General features: G+C 38.6%; 1 protein-coding gene across 1 annotated transcript in view; it reads right to left on the bottom strand.

The window, feature by feature from the left end:
* The window catches only part of LOC139443220 (neuropeptide prohormone-4-like), a 44,447-nt gene extending 23,365 nt beyond the window's left edge, over nucleotides 1-21,082 (bottom strand). Inside the window, exon 1 of the mRNA XM_071224193.1 lies at nucleotides 20,618-21,082. The gene's annotated coding sequence lies outside the window, so the exon portion shown is untranslated. The remainder of the gene's footprint in view (nucleotides 1-20,617) is intronic.
* Between the last annotated feature and the right edge of the window lie 1,418 nt (nucleotides 21,083-22,500).

The following is a 22,500-nucleotide window of genomic DNA, read 5'->3' on the forward strand; positions in this document are numbered from 1 at the left end:
TACTGGAATACCGGTATGAATTTGGGGTTCGAACTGTACAGATAGTTTTAACACCTTTGACCACCTTCTTCAACAAGAGCGGTAGCGGCATCTGGGAAATGTGATAACTGGTTTTGCCCATCTACTGCAAAATTCAAATCGTTGACACAACAACACCATTGGGATTTTTCATTTTTCTGATGTAATTGTGTTCTAATTCCCTTGTGATATTCAGTTTACCACACTGTTTTACCAGGATGAAGACTGCTTTTCCTCTATTCCCACACCTTGCAAGGAAGGAATAGCTTTTAAACATTGCCCATAAAAAGGAGAACGCCATCTGTTTGATAATCCTATGTAAACCAAGACTGAAAGAGCAATCGCTTCATTGTTGATGTTTAAGGTTAAATAAATGTAAAAATAACTCATGTACCTGGACTTTGATGTTAGCTTCCTTTAACAAATCAATCAGTTTCTGGTCATGTCATCATATTTCACAAATAGAAAATAATCTTTATCGATGAATGACAGTATGGCACAAAATTAGATCAAATATGATGTTAGATATAAGATCAGGCAATAAAGGCGGAACATTCACACGGCCTGTCTTTGAAGAATAAAAGGTTTTATAATAAGAACATACAAAGGGACATAAATTTGATTTCCGTCAGCAAAGAAGTAGTCACACAGTCTTTTACACACGTATTATCAGTTCTGTCACCCAACCTCCAGATGAGCCCAACGATGTTTTAGAATTGCTATTCGCCATGTGGGGAGATGGCATGGACGGGATGAAAGCTGATGTTAAACCAAATACAAAATAAAGGCCACACAAACAGCGTGTGTCCTTAGCGTCAATAAATCTTAATGGTTTGATCACTTTTTTTACGTACTAATACGCCTTTGAATTTATTAACAAAACATTTTCGTGTAATTCATGATTAAGGTCACTACCATAAAGTACATGACGAGAAAATATTCACAATAATTGAGCCACAATTCCCTTTTTCAACTGGTCTTGTCCTTATATATCACCCTCCTTCATATATCAGAATATGCAATGTTGAAGGGAATCATGACATAAACTTCAAAGATTGTGATATCGAAATGCCATGAAAGACAAATGAAAGTTGGAACAGATAAAAGCTTATATTTGACGGTAAATACAAAGCTTAGTGAACAAGTCCTTAGGTACCTAACAGCCCGAAACATGTGGTAAAATAGATATTTTTAATCAAATAACACCGCAATTGTTAACTGAAGTAGAATCAATGGTCTCCATTCACCTGTCATTGCCATATTGGGAATTACTTGGGTATGAGGGAGCTGAAGGCGTAAAATAAGCTTGTGTAACCGACAAGGACTACTGAAGCGTGTGTGTTCAGGATGGGGACAATTGGGAAGGGTCGGGGGTCTTGAAAGCAGGAACATGTCACTGATGCACCGGAATGCCCCAGACGTTGGTCTTTGCCACTACTCCATATAATACCAGTGTTTAATTTCCGCTACACGTTTATACTCACTGGACTATTGCACGCGGAATTCAATGGAACATCGTACCAATCGAAACAATCAATACGAAACACATTTCTAGACATTTCACAAAATTAAAATGAACAAGTTAGGTCGAAAAGTGTGACGGTGATAGCACCTTGCTTTGTGCATACAAAACGTCGGCTAATGGACGGTCAAATCTAGATTACAGCTATGATGTTTTCACTGAAACTGTCAGTCTTCTGTTTGTGCTGGCTGATGTCTGTTGACCAAGCAATCAGTGGAGTCTCTTGTAAAGTTCCCGTGACATTAATGTTAATTAAGCCATATCCACTCCTCCAACAGAACTTCTGTACTTTCGGTCTCGTTGGGATCAATTGTAGAAGCGTTTGAAATAATTGATTGGGTCAGAATTGAAGCTAGGAGTTCATCTGTTTACTACTCACTCAATTACTGGGCAGGTTACCGGTTAACGTGTCCGTTTCTCACTTCCATAGTGTTTTCACATTTTGGCCATTCGCATGGATTTTATCAGCGTCAACGTTTCTATACTGCTAATGAATGTAGTAAACATGGAAATTATGAATGGGAACTAAACTGCTGGGCTAAAAATAAAAACAGACCAAAAATAATTTATTTGATGGTAATGCGTTTCGGCGACTGTTTTCAGCCTTGTAACTTTTTGATGTGTATAGTATCTAGTATCTAGTGACAAAGGTGGCATAGTGGTTTATGACGCTGCAGCTGGATTTGCAGAGTGGTGTCCCTTAACTGTTCCAGGCACAATGATAGATTTGTTCCGAATAGGATCCTCGGTCTATCAGTAACAAGCCCGTGTTTGTGAAATTGCATCTACCAGATGAGGATGACACGTCCTGATAAAACTAAACTTCTGCAAAAAACTTAACTCACTCAACTAGTATACTCACTAGTACTGTCTTTTGGGTATATTAGATAGTCTCCACGAAAGGAAACGCTTTTATGACAGACTTTCGTAGAACAGGAACAAGAGTATACGACGAATATAATTACGTTAACAATGATTAATCAATCACACAAAAATACACTTCAAACATCATTTTCGTGCTACCACGACCGTCAAAATGCCAAACATCTCTCCAACGATGACAACCGGAATGACAGATTAACAGTTGTGAAACATTATACGTGGTAATATTTATTCTCTAATGTAACTAAACGAACCAAAGTTCCGAGACAGGATTCTTGAGAACAATTCATCAATCTAAAGTACCACTCTTTGCAGATTTTTTATATTGTGTTGTTTAATAATTCCTTGAATCGGCCACTTTCATTACACTTCTTGCTCGTCTGAGACATAGGAGTGGGAAGTTAAGATTGAAATTGCATAATTGATAAAGATAAGTTCTTGCTTGATATACTGAATAACGTCTAGAGTACGTTTACCTTGTCATGGGCTTTCTGTCAATGTGAGCGTTATTATTTCTGAGCAGTAGGCGCATATGTTAATGTGGTGATTTACAGTGACACAACTATGTCAGCGTCAACACATACTCACACCCATCATTCTAAGAAATCAATGATTATGTTTGCGGTGTACATTGTTCTTTCACACATGAGTATATATCGGACTAAATGCATGCTGATTTCATTCCTGAGCGTGCGTGCCATCATGATATTATTCTATACAACACTGATGATCAGGAAGATGAAATTCTATATGTCATTGTCGTTATACACATCGGGTAATTCATTTTACCCATTGTGATCTCCACATCAAACTGTGAAGATGCAAACACACACCAATCAATATAATTGCCATGTTGGAAACTCTGCCTAGAAAATATAATGAACATCCACAGTGAAATGCATTTTAAATTCGTCTTGATGCCTAGTATGGTAGATCGTTGTTTAAACTTTCTCTCACAAAATTGTAATGTAAAATTGTCGGTGATCTCTCTTGGTAATCAAGTTTGTTTGAAGGACAAGCTCAGTGGCACTTGATGGTTATTTGCATGCGCAGAATGGACACTAGACATGGACACATGCCAAACCTGAAGTAATGGTAGCCTTCGGCGTTACACACGGTTCGTTACACATCTCGGCCAGTGTCTGAGAGGTGCTCTTTTCACTGCCAATTGATCGACATAAAGGTACAGATATGATACTTGGAAAGTCTGAAACAATAGGACTATAACCTTTTCTATTTCCGCTTTTCGGTACCAAAAAATATATCCTAGATGAAGTTATAGCCTATGCAGTTTCATTTTGGTTATGGTTTTAAAGGTTTTGAGCAAAAAAAATTCAGGTTCACAAGAACTTGTTTTGTTCATTTTAGTAAACATCAAAGGAATATTTTATTTTATCATAACTAATTGACAAATGGTTGAGTGAAAATTTGTTTAACGCCGCAGTTGGAATATCAAGGCGAATAGACACCCCAGTAGCGTCCAGTACAGCAATTACGTATAACTCATAATCAGCAAAGTGATACACTGTAATCATTCGCAAGTCTTAGGTGCCACTACTGTCACTGAAGAAATTTAGTGAAGGGTTGCATTTACGTAGCGTAAAGAGTAAACTTTACTAATTACGCAAATAAATCAAATCGATTACTGTGATCGAATTCTTATAACAGCGATGCCTAAAAAGTGATTCATCATCTGAAGAGTGTTGGGTGTGTAAGGAAACTAAAGTGATTTCCATCTTAGTCATCTCCGAAAATCGTAATCATCTCATATTACTTCATGACGATAAACATATCTGAATAAAGGACCCGTGGATATATACAGTTGTCTACCAACACAATCAGTAATATTGTTATTTCTTTAACAGGAAAAGATTTTTAATGTGCTATATCAATGCCAATTACTTTGGATGTGTTCAGATATGCATATATTGAAAAGGGTGATGCCCATGCTGTTGCTGTCATGTAGTCTTCAGATGCTGTTGGTAGAACACTTCTTGGCAGTTCTCAGACACTTCGTCATGGCAAACCTTCATTGTTCTCTCACAAAGTACCCGACGATCAGCTTGAGCGTCATTTGACTTTGACGCCAGATTGAGCAGTATATCATCCATATCCAAGCGTGTCGGGCTTGTAATGAAATTGAAACTCAAAGTTATCCAGGTTGTAAACAATTACTGGTGGAACAGATCAGGACGGGTATGTCGCCTAATGTGGGATTCAAACCCGTCACAAAACGATTCTGATGTAGAGCGCTAATGTACGAAACTCTGATTCTGTAACCAGACGCTCCACTATTCTATCAACATTACGTATACCAGAATGCTTTTCACATGATAATTTGAAGAATTGCTGTGTTTAAAATGGCAATTTTGGTCCTGTGTCAGATTTGAACAAAGGTGTTTTATCCCAAGGCTTTACTTTTGAACTTGTCTCCTTTTTGGATGTGAATTTCAGTGACAAACTTTGCAGTGTTTGATATTACGCCGTGGTCATAACCAGACGGCCAACTTGTGTGGCTAACATCACACTTAAAACTGTTGCACCCGACGTAACAGGAAAGATAATAACCAAGTAATTCAAATGAACACTAAAGTCAGCCATTACACGTGTGCATGATGTGCGGCAAACGCCAGAGCAGACAATTCCGTATCTCCACGCACTGTTTCACATCGGACCGCCGCCACTGAATAACACGTTTGGCAATGAACCAAAATCAGTTGTTGAAGCAGAATGATATTTACTTACTCTGTTCTTGAGAGGAAACAAGATTAAGACCTGGTCAGCGAAGACAGTATTTGGGGAGGTTTGGAGATGTAATATCACCCTACAATCCTAGGCTCATTTCTCCAAGGTTACTGAAATCATGATATGATTTACGTCTTCATGACGAAATTACTCTGCACAGAGTCACGACTAAATAAAACCTAGACACAGCTTTCGGAAACTGGTCACCGCGTCGCTTCTCTATATTACATAACTAGGATTTGGGCAAAGGTAAGTGGCACATTAAATGTTAGTTTGTCGTGTAGAAACTTTAACGTCGCGATCTAGATTATTGCACTTATATAACGACATTCACGTATATGCGCTCTCGTGCGTGCGTGCGTGCGTGCGTGCGTGCGTGCGTGCGTGTGTGTGTTTTACTAGCCCGAACTAAGGGAAACAGTTTTCAACGTCTTTTTATATGGCGCGGCCGTGGATCGAACCACCGACCTTCCGCTCTCCGAGAAGAAACTATATCCACGAGACCACAGGTGGTCACTCAATGGTGTTATTCCACGTCTGCATACTCGTGTAAAATAGCACAAAGAGACGATTGTATCTGATGAATCAAGCTTTAGATCTATAACACTGATTGCGTGTCATGTGCCCCGAGGGAGTGGGACGTTGTTCGTTGTTTCCGGCACTGTTACAGGCCGTTGGTATACTGCTTTCTGCAGTGATTAACAAGAAAGGAAAAATAAATTTGTGTATTTTTTTCTATGATTCTACCTTTGATGACAGGGATACTTGTGACGTACACATGACTGTACAAAGCTGTGTCCCTTACTGTCAAGATCCGGTGGTCGTGGGGTAAAACCAAGATAAAGATTCCTGTAAGCACCACGCCAGTGCTTCAAAACGTTGTATGGTAGCCATGTGGAGAACATTGCCAAATTGGACGAATCAGTGACAAAAAAAGATGACCGATGCAAGTTCTGTTTTGACGTGTACGATATGTACCCTCTTTCAGGTGAACACTTGATTTGCCTGTGCATGTGTTTGTGGTGGTACATCCGGTCGGGCAGGATACGGTCACCTTCTCGCAAACACCTGGTATTACCACTATTTGATAGTCATTCATAAACACATACTTATGATATAGTCGGAGTCGAACATTGGACTCTTCGTTAGTAGAAAAAGTTTGTGTCGCTGTATATTCGGAAGGTAATGTATTACCTTACTTATACAATAATATATGTATATATCTCCATAACCATGTGGTTTATCCATGTCCATCGAGAACATTCGAACCTTAAATCTCTAACAATAGATACTATAAATAGCTCAGACGATATAAATCCCAATCAATGGAACATTTATCAACATTACGAGTATGTTCCGTCCTTTATAAATATTTGAGTTACCTTGATGTCGACGATAAAGTATTCACAGACTGCTCACTGGAGATGTAATATGTTCTGGTAGAGAGGCTCGCCTATTCCACCGAGAAGACCAAGATGGAATTAGATGTCCTACCGCGTACAGAAACAATAAATCCCGGGTCGTACAACATGTCCCCAGAGGTCACCAACGTTGTACTCATGACGTCATAGTCTCTGAACCGACTTCCGACACTCATTGCACAAGGTTTCAGAGCCTGTTTTCGACGTGGAAATATAGTTATGAGTTGCTTTTCCCATCATGGTTGTGTACGTCCTGAGATAAAAATGATAAAGTGACAAGGCTTGGACTCCAGAGGGTTTTCAATAACCTCCTTGCCCTGGGGTTAATAGAGCCCTGGATCCAGACAGTGGTCCTCAGTCATGTGTGAAAGTGAACCATGTATCATCTGATAGATGATGATTAATCCCACACGTCATCCATGTAACCACCCAGACTCAAACTTCAGACTACCTTTAATATCAGTTGGTTTTAAGGTCTGTCTGTTTAATTGTCCATGATAATTTGTACACGTTCAGTACAGTACATGGCACTTTTATTTAGAAGCTAGTGAATGTGCAGGATTTTACGCCGACTTTTCAAAAGCCGAAGACACCAATAACGGGTTCAACATGAACCAATGAACTGATGTTACGTTTAAACCATGGAGCTACCCATTCACCTGTTCTTTAAGACACATATGTTAATTTGCATTTTCAAAATCAAGTGTGGATTTAATTTCTAAATAACTGTCTTTAGTATTAAAATGGGTGTATCTGTACAGAACGAACCCCAATAAATATTCATTGGTTGGGAAAAGATGTTTTGACATCACTGCCACGGCATACCCTTATTGGCACTTGCTGGGACTTAGAATTCACTCAATCATACTTTTTAAAAAACCTCACACAGCAACGTATTCTCAAAGTGACACATCAGAATACTAAATACGCGTAAGAAAAGTTCCAAGCCTCAAATCAATGGTCTAAAGCTCATGACATGAGATGAGTAATTGCGCTGCTAATGTTAACAATTTCCATTCCTAAATGGAAGGTTTTTCGTTCACAGTATAAAGAGTTCATCATACGTCATATTTTAGACGCATTCCAATAATACCCTGCGAATAATATTCATTTCAACATTATATACTGCTTCAAGAACTACTCAAAATGTAAAATTTTAAAATCGTGTAAAATAGTTTTTCCATCAAAGCACGCGCACACATTGGACATAATTACACATGTTTGTTGCTGCTTGTTCTATCCCAGTTAATGGATAGTTACAATGTCGATAGTCAGAAACGTTCATTGACTGAAATATGTCAACACTTAGTTTTATCCTGAGCCTCCACACAGATGGGCATGAATCAACCCCATGAAGATGACAAACGGATTTAACAGATAACGCTGTTGACACACCAGTCTTTGGTGGGAAGGCACGGAAAAGGGAATACGATAGTCATGCACGTGGGTAGATACGTGGACACAAAAATCACAAACTTACTGAAGTAAACTTTTTTTTAATTCAGTCATTACGTGGGATACCATGGTGATGAGTCAGAAAGATGCAGGCGTATGAGTGTTGAAACATCCTTGCAAGTGGTGGATAGATCGTTAAATGGTTGGTAGGTGCTTGGTAGGTGGCCACGGAGGAAGTATGTGGGTGTCAAGGTTAGCTTTAAGTTAGATTAGCATATGAACATATGTAAATATTGTAATTTATACGACGTTTCGTGAGGCTGTCTTTCTGCGTGTGATTCATACATGACGACACTATGGAATGCTATGACATCATAAAACAGCGGCTGGGGTGATATGCGACAACATGACCTGCATGTTTTGAAGAATGAACAGACAAACAACTAAATCGAAGATTTTCTTGTAGATTTCTGATTATTCCTGATAACCATACGCAATATATCATGTTAAGGATAATTGTGTAACAATGTCGAATACATTTGTTTTCGAATTGGGGCATGTTACTTGTCCAAAAATCTATTCAGGATACAATTCGAATCCCCCATTAAATCGTTTTTTATAATGCATCAGATCGCCGCACACACTCCCATTCGTTTTGTATGACCTATCAACACACGTATGAAGAGGCACGGATACAACCCGTTGCTTAGGACGTAGTGTTGTAATGCTTTACTGTAAGGTACGTGTAACTGTTTTAGTCTGAGGTGCTCAACTAGTGTTTCTCCACGATGACATCACCACCAAAGCACGCGAATATGTAGCGATTAAGAAACATTTGGCCGTTCAATAGTTTGTGGCGCATTGCTTTGTAATTGCTCCTAGGGGAATCGGTGAACGTTTTAACCTGAATAAAGGTCTTCTCAAAGTATAGAATGAATATAAAAATGTCTGTTAACTGAGACACCGTCCCTTTGGTATCCTATCGAAGCGGACCGATGCATGCGATCATCTGGAACTGCATTTAATATGCTGGTCCCTCTGAGAATCCGCATTTGGACGTACTTCTAATTTGGTGCGTTGTGCATTAAGGAAAATCAATGCAGCCGCGTTAAAATAGGAACATAGGCTGCGGAACGCCCTTGTTTTATTATCTTGTTTGATATAACAAAATACAAAAAATTAATTCAAGTGAAGAATATAGTAAAAGGAAAACAACCCGCTATTTGTGACACAATCTGACTCATGCAGAAGAAAAAAGATTTTTTATTTAACATTCGTTTCGCATAGGCCCTTATATGCATATATATGGATGTAAGCTCGCTGCTGAATATATCAATCAACTTTGCCTGCACTACGTGGTGAACTAGCAGATCTTTCTGTTCATGCTTTTTTCCATGCTGCTGACGACAACCGATGTTATTTCAAAATAAAATCTTGGCGAAGGTGTCGGGGAATACACCTTGACGTTACACAGGCAGACTTGCAATAATCCTACACACTGCAAGAATATTATGTATCTAATTAACGTTTTCAACACAAGAGAATGGATGCATTTGAAACACGCATTAGCACTGAAGCAGTGGATTTACCTGGAGATGACATTATCTGAAGGAGCGCGTAAACACATAAATATGAAGTTCACTGTATATACAAAGTGATGGAAAGAATCCAACATCACTACACGATGGTTGTGTTTCAACTTTGGAATTAGATATCTGCAAGGCTTCAAAGAATTAGGAGTCTAAGATCAATACGATGTGAGGAGGTTTTACGATTTATTAGTTCAATATGAGGATATATAAAACCATAAGCGCCATTATGTGGTCATCGGGCTAGCTTATAGGCATCGCTGTCGAGCGGCGGTGTATGGAACTATCGATCTGGCTTTAAGATGATGAAATACAATCCAAATCAGATGGGACAAGTCCTTTGGCGACCCAATCTCCATTGTTGGAGCTGAAGAAGCGATAAACGCTGCTGTAGAGATTGAGGTGTGATTATAGAGAGATATGTGGCGAACCAATGGTCCCAAAGCAGAATTGTTTTTCAGAGAATGTCGACGGTTGGCTCTTGGCTATTGCTGTCCTAGGCATCTGGTACATCGTCCACCATCACAGAGCCGGCAGCATGAACTGTTAATTCGCTGGTTGTATTTCTATCTGGACAATTATTTAGAGCCAGTAGATACACACCATGGGTAATCCTATTGTCCCGTTCTAGAAGTGTTATAAGTTATTTTCTACATATAATCCATGGGTCACATGGATAAAATTCTATATTTACGAAGCAAACCCAATTGTCACTTCTCCCAGTGAAAGAATACATCATCGTTACGTGTCAGCAGAATCTATAATTCAGCATGTGCGAACCCTAAAACAACTTGCTCGCGGGGAATGCTAAACATAACTAATTATTCAGCATTGGAAACCCACGTGGGCGGATGGCCATACTAAATGTTCATATCGTTTTACATGTAACTGTACATGCAATTTTTATACCGCTTTCTCCTGTCGGATTCAAAACTGTACCCAGTTACTCGTCGCCTATGAGCTGCTGGTTGCGTTATTCCGGTTGACAAAGCGTGCAATATATAGGATAGTATAGTCACAGAGTCGAAGCAATGTGTTTGATGTACGTCGTGCTTGCTTTACTGATACATCACACTGGAAGGACAAACCCTCTTACACCAATACACCACACAGTGCCAGACATATATTTACATTGATTATTGGACGTGTACCCATGCAGCTGTCACGTAATGCATGCATAGAATACCGTGGCAAACAGTATTTTGCTCCACAGATAAGGATTTGTTAAATACTTTACGACAAAAGCATTTTCGATCAATAAGTCAAACTGAATTTGCAGATTGTTCTTGTCAGAATAAACGTGTTAAGTCTAGAGGTGCCAGATTAAAGTTATTTGTGAAAACAATTCGAGGTGTTCTTAAAGTTGATTTAATCGGAGGTGCTTTGTAATCAAAATATATTGCACTCGCCATTTACAATTGAAATAGATACCATTTGCTCGCATGTCTGTGAGACTTTGCTTGAGACGTGATCGCATTGAGATGTAAATGTATTAATATTTCTGGATGCGACACCTTCCACGCTTTACCACCTTCTTTGTATGTTATCATTAGGCGCAACACAACCCCAACCGTACGTGTGTTGTCCTTATACCTGGGAATTAAATGGTATAATTAATTAAATGTCTTAATTATTTTATAGAAGTTCAATCGCAATAAAAAAAAATTATATTCTTCACCACACTTGTGCGTATTCCCCTTTGTAGAAAACTTTTGCGCAGTTGAAAAGACAACGTCCTAAGTGCTACGAACGCACGTGTAGCAAATATGCAAAATATAGTTTTATGAATAACGTATTTTATCCTTCAGCGCTAGCTTAAAAACATTGCAAAAATGACATTGAACAGGGAATAGAATTCAACGTTCGTGTTGATGACAAACAAGAACATGACAGAGGAAAGCTTAGGCTTCCCAACAATGTGTAAAATGATCAAAGGCATTGCTCTATTCTAGGCGTAATACATCAATTGAGGAATTATGAACGATGGACAAACATTAACTTATGTTTATGTGTCTCTGAACTATATCGGGGATATCCAATTAGGTCCCTGTCAGAATGCTGCAAGCTCCAGATAGCATTTAGTCTTTAGCACAAGTCAAACATAGGTTACGACTTTGTCGAGATCTGTTGTCGAGGCATGGTTAAGAATGTAATCGTTGTTATATAAAGATATGTTTGAATAGCAAGAGGTCGCGCTTCCTAGGCCAGACCCTACAGATAGCGGCAGAGACGGCAGCGTCAAGTAATGAAAGAACCACAAGGAAGCGAGGTAGTTTTGTTTCTCAACTTATGATATCAAATTGCAGATTGCTTCCAATGGAAGAGCCCCGTGAGGATGCCGGTATAGAATTTGTCCCCAGCTACCTATATGAGTGTAGTAAGAGTAGACGTAATGGATAGAGCGGTCACTGACAGGCTCAATGACTTGCTTGATAGCGTGTTATCGTACCCCTGTATGGATTGTTGCTCACAATATCACTGGATTGTCTGACCCAGATTTCGATTATTACACGCCGCCATCATATGGTTGGAATATTGCTAAGTGTGGCATTAAATAACAAACAAAACTTCAAAAATCATTAATAACTTTCATTCCAGTACATCAAATTAAAACTAAATAACGGATTTCCAAAATACTCATTGATTTTAAACTTTTTCAATGTACAATATATATTAATAGGTGTTTATTAATAGGTGCTCTTTCAACTCTCTACCTTGCTGGGCCATAGAAAGGTGGTTGGATCCCAAGGCCGCGTCATACATAAAGACGTTCAACGACGGTACTTGTTGTTACCCTGCCTGGCACCCGGCATTAAGGGCATAAAACAAGGACTGGTCGGCGGCTCGGAGTCCGTATACTGTGTCTATTTGGGGTGTCTATGTTACACTTCGACATGATATATACGATACGTCTCTATATAATTGCAACAACACTGAAAGCGCTGTGACCAAAAACGTCAGTGATGGTACAGGGTTTCACCACCTAATCAGTAATCATGTAAGTATATTAGGTCAGGAACGTGCTGAAACAAGTACATTAGTGGTCAGCAGTGTTCGCATCCATCCCCACCGTCAGGATACAATTGTACCCATCGCGGAACGACAAAGTAGCACATTGAAGAAAGTATGTTTGCTTTGTTTTTCTGGTTATAATTGTACGTAGTATGTTGTGTTTAAGTTAAAGACTGAACTGGTTTTACAGTTTGATCACTCTTCTCGTGGGAGATTGCATTGTTGCGAATGTGGAATTATTATTAATGAAAACAGACGCCATTGTGGACAATTGCGTTATTTAGGTATCATGGTGAGATGAGTGTGAGTGGATTTGATTTTACGCCGTTTTTAGCAACATTCCAGCAATATCACGGCGGGGGACACCAGGAATGGGCTTCACACATTGTACCCATGTCGGGAATCGAACCCGGGTCTTCGCCATGATGAGCGAACGCTTTAACCACTAGGCTACCCGACCGCCCACATGGTGAGATGAGCTGAGTGCTCTCCTACGCATTTACTTTCATATTGCAGATTATGCTTTTTACGCCCAGTGAAATCTGTTTCACATAATCGAGACATATGTTTCTCTGATGTTAACCTTATATAATTACCATTATTTAACTCCCCTCTGTTCCGACGGCTAAACACAGAAAAAAATCAAATTTTTGTTCCTTTGAACCTCATTTGATACTGCATAAATCCCACCCACCGATAAAGTAACGCCACGATGAAATTGCTTACAGTAGCTTTGTTCATGTTTGCTCTGTCCCAAACAGTTATTTGAAGTCTGTAAGATTATCAGTAGTCCAATGTACCATTGTCTATAGGAAAAAGGCACGTTTCCAGGGCGGTTTAGTGGTATAATTACCTCGTAGCTCTGATTGTTGCCGGATGGAACTACCCTGCAGCTACCAATTGAGCGCCAGATGCCTCTCCATCGACTAAACACAAGTGTGTGGAGTGAATGATTATTGCCGATCGTTCCGCGGATAGTCTAAACTGTCGGTGAATGAGCTGCTTTCTGTATGATTTCACTTCCAGCTGATCAAATTGAAATGGGCAGAGAGGAGTGATTGCCTCTTCGTTATCCCTAATCTTCGTTGCCGAAGGCAGTGTCTAGATGACCAGACTATCTCTTTCTGATTCAGAAAGGCTATGCTCATTGTTTACGGTAACTGCACAAGACACATCAGGCCCTTGTGATAGAAGTAGCAGAAAATGGGGGTTCGGCGTAGGGATCTGTCGATTAGGACACTGCCAAATGTTGTTGTTTTTAAGGGAAACTGTGTATCGCTATCCATGAACAACGAACATATCAATTCATATCATTTTTTTAATTACCTTCGCAGTGTCAAATATTATCATATATATTATTATGTAATTAGAATAAACTATTTCTAATGAAGGATATGTTTGTGGGTAAATATTCTATTTTTTTCACATTATTGCACACTTCATTTATCGACAGTAACTAATCAGAAGATAAAGGCATGCATATATCGCCTGTGATACCACCAGGTGCAGTTGCGAGTTGATGCTTGTGAGAGTTTCTAGATTACGTGAACTGATACAACTGGCATTCTTTACGTCCTCGAAGTACACACGTAGGCGGACAAGGAGCACGGAGCACGGTCAAGCTACATGGAGGGCCTATCTTATAAATCGCTTCAGCACCACCAGTGATTACGATACCAGTGGATGAATTAATTATGATACAAGCATTTCTGCTTTAGTACGACCTGCCAGAAGAACATTAATTATTGATATATAGCATTTCTGTCATCACCAAACTATCCCTTGAGCAAGGTTGTTGCGGCCGGCCCAGGTTTGCTTTGGGGTTAGAAATATTCGAGATTAGCATCACTGATATTCTGTTGAAATCAACAACATATAGTCAATACAGCATTAGCCAACGCACATACGGGATTAAACTGTCCAGGGAGTATAGTGTTGATGTGTTGCCATATTACCTTTTGGCAGGAACATAATACAAAATGACGCCAATGGTGAAGAGCACACACATACTGAACACACACATAAACTAAAACCATTCTAATGCTATTCAAATCTTCGTGTACATGTAAAACTACTGATATTAAATCGTTATAACCGTAGTTCGTTATAAGCATATATATATATATATATATATATATATATATATATATATATATATATATATATATATATATATCAAATATACAGCAAATGGACGGGATCAAAACACATTTCGTTATATCCGTCAGTTCGTAATAAGCGTGGTCGTTATAAACGGAGTTTACTGTATCTGTCAACTTCATTCATGAAGTATTGATACGTCGATGTATCAACATGTTTCTTAAGTTTGATTGTATGTGCAGACAAAGTATTAAAATGAAGCCATTTTGAATTAATAGGGCATACATCCTAACTGAATACGATGTTAGCTGCACTCAAATAAGGTCTAGTGAATTCAATATGTGTAATGAATTGTAATCGACAATGAACCAATTACATACAGAACCAACTAAGGATTCTGCTAATGGTATCTTTGAGAGAATTTGGGTCCTGTGAAATATTGACATTGATATTGATTTACTCTAAGTGAAATACACTAACCTAAATAAGAATCAATTTAAACAATTTCCGCTAATGATAACATGCGTTTCAATTATTAACGCTTGACTGCTTACATAACATTAAAAACACTACATCTTCACATAAATCAAAAAGAGTAACATCAGCTGATGATTAAAAGCAAAACATATTCAGTGATAAACAGAAGTAAATTGAATATTTTATTTGGATTGTTCACGGTCGTGTTGCCGTCAAACAAGCAGTGGATCCATATGGAATCTGATGTATTGACTCAAAGAATAATGTGGCATGTATTTTACATAAGCTTTCCTTTTGTGACAATGTGTAATTAAATTACATTTAAAATGATGGCGAAATGTTTTCGTTGCAATGTGTATTTTGAGAAATATTAAGTGCAGTGAAAACGAAACTATACTACATAATTACACATCTGACGGTGTGCTCTCCCTACTGATTCCTATCAAGTTTAATCTGATATCTTTTACATGCTTAATGTGTGAAATAAACATGTTTTCCTGCACAATAGTTCATTAAAAGCTCTTAACAGATAAAAACCATAGTCACCATAAGTGAAAATACACAATGACACTTTTTCGTCAATATCCCACAAGTACAGAAGTACATAAACATGCAATAAACTGACAGTAAGTGCTCATAGCGTGGCTGTGAGCAATAGCAACCGTATTGTTCCCGTTGTAAATCATGCTTTGTACATCTGATTAATTACTTAGGTGCGAATATTATATTGATTGAAGTTACTCAACTATTAATGACTGACATAGCTCTTCAAATTGAGTTTAAATCAAAGCGAAACTGGTTTGGAAAAATGTTATATTGTGAGGTAGATGAGGTATTTACTGAATATAATATTTTGTAAAGAATTTGCAGGCGTGCTGTTCACGGGGAGGCTTCAAAGCAAGTCGATATTCTTGATGCAGAGACTGATGCATAAATGTATGAAACAGGTCCACACTAGGCTACTGTTAATGGGCAAAACGTTCTTTGTTTGACAGCAGAGGGACCTAACCCTCAATACCGTAAGCGTATTCTTCCGTTGAAATGTACGTCCTTGCAGTTAAAATGATTCGGAGTTGTTTCATACTGATCTTGTACTCAACCTGAACATGAAACTCTACACACTGAATAAGAAAGTGTTTTGGAATGCATAATGCGTCACATATTTTAACGAAAACAGAACACAAACTTTTAAACTGACAAACGTGTTCTATCATTGTATGACTGGAATACTAATCACTCACTCACTCTTCTGCCATTGTATGAATTAATTTGTCACAAAAATGTGTACACCTTAAGAAACTACTTGTCTATGCATCGATGGTTACTGTTATTGAACATTTTAACATCTATACAGAGTGTTCCCTGTCTGTCGGGGGTAGCCGTCTCAATTCCCCAATCTACTCCCGACTGATGGCATTTCGTTTGACTGAATATCAAGGTTTTTCTGAGTGAATCCAACAAACAGAGAATTGCAGACATATCTGTTAATCCTTTGTAATACTTACAAACACAATCATTTCTACTGTTACACGACACCAAGGATTGTTCATTGTTAGAGCAATATTCCTAATGTCTCCAGAATAGTTAATCTCGGTACATTGTCTGCGCACCCGTAAGATCAATCAAGCAACTAATCACCCCAGAGTGACAAGTCTCGCTTAATCCAAATCTAATTGCACATTACCACGGACAAGGGCCCACATGTTGTGATATTACTTTGCAAATGGTACATATAGATCATTAGCAACGTATTGTTATCTTTGATATTAATGGACTACTGCTACTGAGAAGCCATCAGGTTCCCGGGTTACGTCCATCGACCTGTCCAATCCGTTGTCAGTTGCATGTAACTGTCGAATGTATATGTGCCGAGCATCACATATGGCAGGCCGAGCATGTATAAATTATTGTTCCGCATAAGGACATTGATATGGGTAAATGAACTTCTGATAATACGTGCCTACTCCTGTGCGTCTTGCCAAAGGAAAGTTTATGGCACATTGTTCACCAGACAGCAACTGTTTCTGGTCTGTTGAACACGTGCTGTTATAATTTGATAGATTTGTGTAATGTGCCTTTTCTTGTGTGACCATTCTAATCGACTTCTGGTACATCTTATTGGTTCCTTTGTGAATCATATCGATATAAATACAGGTTTGCTTCCCCGAGAAAACCCTATCCGCACAGTCATAGTATACAATGCCCCTTGGAGGGCAACACATGCTCAGATGTAATGAAGCCCAGGGATTTATTTTTAATGTTATTATCCATTAAGTTATTCTCGCTTTTTCAAAAAATAAATCCACATGGATCCCTTTGTTACTAAAAGTACAACCGTTTAATAACTCACATAGTTCAAGAAGAATTACGATGATATTATCCATTTTGGGAAAGAATTTAATTTAACGCAAGTACTTATATTCTTGGAGACTTCCAGGTGAATGTTGTTTCATTTTGGACCACAGAAAGACCATGGTAGCTATGAATCATGATGCTTGGACGCGGATGTTGGCCAGATCAGCTAATCATTACGTCTTACCGATATAGTGATTACACACGTCCCCGGGGGAAGTGTATTGTCTTCTAATGACTGGCAGACAGTGCTGCTCCTAAATCCCGAGGATACGTCCTTCTGAGTTCAGGTGTTTCCTGAACAACACCAGGTACTTGCGCTTGGGCTGATGGAGGGCCAGCTTCATATCCGAGGGGAAGTATCTAATTAGGGCCGACGTCGCGACTTTTGTAGGAGCAGGCTTGCTCAGATAAAAGAAAAATGTGCATACACATTTCTCCCTTTAGTGAGGCATGGTGCCACTTTTCGTAATTGGTGTCAGCTCTCATGTTGTCACCTTTGAGAAATCAGCCTGGAAAGGTTCACGGCATATGTTCTTAGGAGATTACACGGCTTCCCCTGGTCATGTTTATGAAGAAATAATCATCTGACCCAATACCGACACAAGTGCAGTCGCCGGCGATCTGATTAAGGAATTCGTCTGCCCGTTGTATTAAATGTGCATTATTAATTAATCAGTTATATAACTTGATATTACATTTAAAAAGGCCGAACTGGAGGTCATATGGGTTGCTCGAACATGAATTTAACCGTTAATGCCACAGTGGGGAGTTGTATGCGTGCTATGTATTTAATACAATTACACTTGATAAACTTATATTGAATACTTGAGAAATTCAAGGATTCCTCGTCATTCTGAAATGTGTCTCAGTTGAGACATTTTGTCAGTTTTATGTCAAATGTAACTGTGAATAGTCCGCGTTCTGAATAAAAGACAAACCTCTGAAGAATTATATATGTATCAATGACGAATTAATCTACATCATAATACGGGGCGCCTGCTGGTGAGAGGTCACTTGGGCTTTTACCAGTCCGCAATATTTTACAACGCTGACTTTCGAGGAAGCGGTCGTGTCCTGGGAGAATATTTGATGGATATGTCTCGACCAGGCATGCCCTAAACAAGAACAGTATAGTGTATCTGGTTCCTAAGCTGAAATATGTGATAGAAATTATGATATGCCATGAAGTACTACAGTATTGTACTCAAATCTCGCAAAAAGAGATGGGGCTTTGCTATAAAGCTTGGTTCGTCTTGATTGAATGGAAAGCAAGGATGATTTACGGCTGCATCAAGAATAATCTCTTGAAGGAGAGAATTACACCGTTGATATGTATTTAACAAAGAAGATTGTGACATTTATTCTGACATTTAGGTAAAATACTTTTCCCATCGATTTATTAATGCTTTACATCTCAGCATTATTTTCGCATTCTCTTTTCATCATGCTCTACACACAAATCAGATTACACGTACCAGCAGTCTGTCATTTTACATCACCTTGACATAATGCTTCTAAATATTTGGACGTTTTAATCAAAATTGTATTCTCGTCTAAAAGTGTTGATCTGATATGGACATCTTCTGATTTGTCAGAACAGCTGCTATCTTAATTATGTCGTAATAAGGACAACATGAAAACTGTGGAGAATGGTCGATAAAATGTCCACATATTACTTCCAAAGGTGAAAACTTTTCAAAAACAAATGTTACAAAGCCATCAAAGTTAACACACTTTGAGTGAACATTACCACAAAACATTACTCTCCTCAGAGACTCGAAGACTTCGGAAAAAAAAGGTTTAATTCTGAAAGACTTTCAAGAAGAGTAATACATTCAGAGAGTGAAGTCATCAATTCACCGTCTAAGGAAATCTCTTGGAGCATCCGTCAAGAATGCTGACATAGGTGCCAAGTGTTCTGGATAGGGCGAATAAGTCGCGTTCCGATCGGAGGGCCCGCGTCCCCTCTGACGTCCCAATGCTAGGGAGTGTCAGGCAGTAATCGTCCACGACAGCGGGACACGGCAGCCCGGGGCGCAGAGGTGCTAACTCCCACTTGCTGCGCACAGAATTCGCCGAATAATTTAATTATTCAAATTTGATTTGGTTTAAAGCATGTCTAGTACTGATGCCTGACTCCAAACCCCTTACAAAGAAGATCAATTCTTTAGCGCCATATTTTCAAAACCGGCAATGAGTAATTCCTGTTTTGAGTAATGTGTGTTATTAGTTCAATAATGTCTCAATCAGCTGTGTAAAACATCATAAACCTTCATGTGCAGGAGTTGGTTTTACATAAAATAATGTATCTTTCAAACACAAAACTAAAATACGCGAATGGGAACTCAAGCTATGTAGGATGTCAGTTATGAAACAATACGAATGGCACTTGCGATTATAAATATTCATACTAGTTATGTAACATGATGGACCCAGCGCAACCGCGCAAATTGTTCCAGTGGTTGGAGCTATTTGATAAAACGGCGAACCCGATGCGAGTGTGTTTTAAGTGACCATTTTCAAAAGCGCAAGTGTTCCCATCACATGTACAATCTATTGTCAAGTACAGAGCGTTGCAGAGTTGTGAATCCGGCATAGCGAATGTTGAGTATGTTCCAACTTCTTGAAAACGAGTAATCAATTATTCCGCATTGCTATTCCTCGGAGGAATTCCTCCATCTAACAGTAGGTCTGTCAATAAAAGCTCTCGTTGTAAATGTAATGGAGAAAGGGGAACATCGCAGGCTTCATTACTTGCTACTAAATTTCTTACCCATAATTTCTAGCGTTGCCTTAGAGATGCTTTATAATGAAATTCTTCTTGGTTGCTTTCTCTCCATAAAACTCGTATTCTTTTGAGACAAAACCGCGAAAGCAGGGTGAATTAATTCCAAATTAGTCCGACCGTAGGAGCTAGTCTCTCGCTTACTTATCGACAAACAGATCCATTCTATATTATGATTTAACTGCTCATAATTAAAATACAGTAATTCAAGAACATTACTAAATAATCAACTGTCAGATCGTGTACTTTGAATCTCAAATTGAAACTTTACAGGTTCGTTAATCGCCGTAGAAAAGTTCTAACCAAATAGTCTTACCTCTGTTACCTTCGGCCTCAGTCCTTGAACGGTAAACACGTAAATTCAGTTCCTTAGTTTCTTCACTTAGGGTTTGTTCTGTTTCTTTTAAAATTTAGCTGTGAGGATTTATAGAAACCAGCTTTCGACTATCCTTCCCGACGCACACACGCGCTCTGCTTGTCTGGCGCCTATATATGATGATCCTCTATCGCCTATGTCCTGCCTCAACGAATGTCATTATAAGCTCGCCCACGACCTCATGAATTATATAGCACGCACGGGATGACGACGAACAACCGATCCAACGGCATAATAACAGTTTGGATTGTTTGCTTTTTCTCTGCACGAATCTGATTCTGTTCTGTGGAGATTAACTCGTCGCCCACCGTTTGTGAAACAATATTACGTGTACAGTCGGTCTATGTGTATGTGGCATATAGGTCTCTGGTGCAATTGATTAACTTTGCGAGACTGACGGATTTCCTACAGCGAAGAACTTATACGAAGACTCGTCTTGATGCTTGCTTCTGCATGGGTCTCTATGATCATATTATTACCTCCCCTAACCAATAAGCACGCTTGTCTGCAAATCTCCTGAGAAGCTCTCATATATGCAGTAACGCTTGTCTTGACAGGATGTTTCCCTGGAGGTAGAATTGAGTTATTGTTCCACGTCATTAGTGAAAATTGAAATCAAAATGTACATTGATTTGCTTTGAACTGGACGATTTCGCAAGATCTCGTTTCGAGGCGTCTGTCAAGGTAAAATGGGATTCTCAGTGTTACCTTTCTTTGCTGAATAAAAGTTTGTAAACTGGTATGAAGGTTTAGGTTTGGGTGTGAACTGCGTAGTCATTTCTACACATACGTATATTATACATACTCTGATCTTGTATAATCACGCAAGTTTGCATTTGATATAATGATGATTTTATTACACACGTCTGGGAGTTCACAGATCCTTCACCGTCCTTTCAAAGACAATTCAATGACGTATCTTCTGTTTTGCATATGTATTGTCCCTACCAACAAGACACAAAATTACCACCACCCACATCCGTCTAGGAATAAGTCTGGTAAGTTAGATTTTTCCGGAAAATATCATATTATCAGTACGTGTATGGTTGAACTTGATTCTTCACACTTTCCACGCGTGTTTTCATATGTAGATGGTCTTCATAAGCACATCTTGTCCTTTTGTCCTACGGGAATGCCCACACGATAGGAAATAAAAGACTCATTTAAGACTCACCAATAAATATGATAGTTATATTTATGTCTATACTCGATGGTGTAGGAAGTTAGCATATAATGTCTGGTATTTTAGATAAATAATTCTGTTAAGCGCTGCCTTACTAAGATATTTTCGGTATCATTTAGACATTAAAAACAAAAGTATGTACAATTATTTCACTTTTGCTTTTTGACATTTGTGTATTTGTATATTAATATCGTGTATGTACTTTAAATGTCAGAAAATATTTAAATATAACATGAGTAACGATACATTGAAATGGTCTTCTGAAAAGTCATATTTGATAGTGATTCATAAACACTCATGATATAGTCGGAATCGTACAATGGACCTTTTGTATACGCTATATTTGATCACAGGTTATTATTGGAATAATTTATGATTGTCTGTGTATTAAGGCAGTTCAAAATACAATTTTCAACAAAATGAATTTTATTTTAAAATTTAATTATTTGAACACTGAATATCCCAATTTTCAGCTCATTTTACATCTGAACGTTAGTAAGTATTACAGTGATTACCTCATAGATTATCATATGCTATTGTTACCTAAACCGGTTACCTGTTAACAAATAAAAGGAAACATGTAAAATTACCATATATTCTTACTATGATCGAAGACGTTGCCAGGTAATTAACCGGGAAA

The sequence above is a fragment of the Haliotis cracherodii genome, unplaced genomic scaffold (genome assembly GCF_022045235.1).
Source record: "Haliotis cracherodii isolate W230 unplaced genomic scaffold, xgHalCrac1.p SCAF_5, whole genome shotgun sequence".
Lineage (NCBI taxonomy): Eukaryota > Metazoa > Mollusca > Gastropoda > Lepetellida > Haliotidae > Haliotis > Haliotis cracherodii.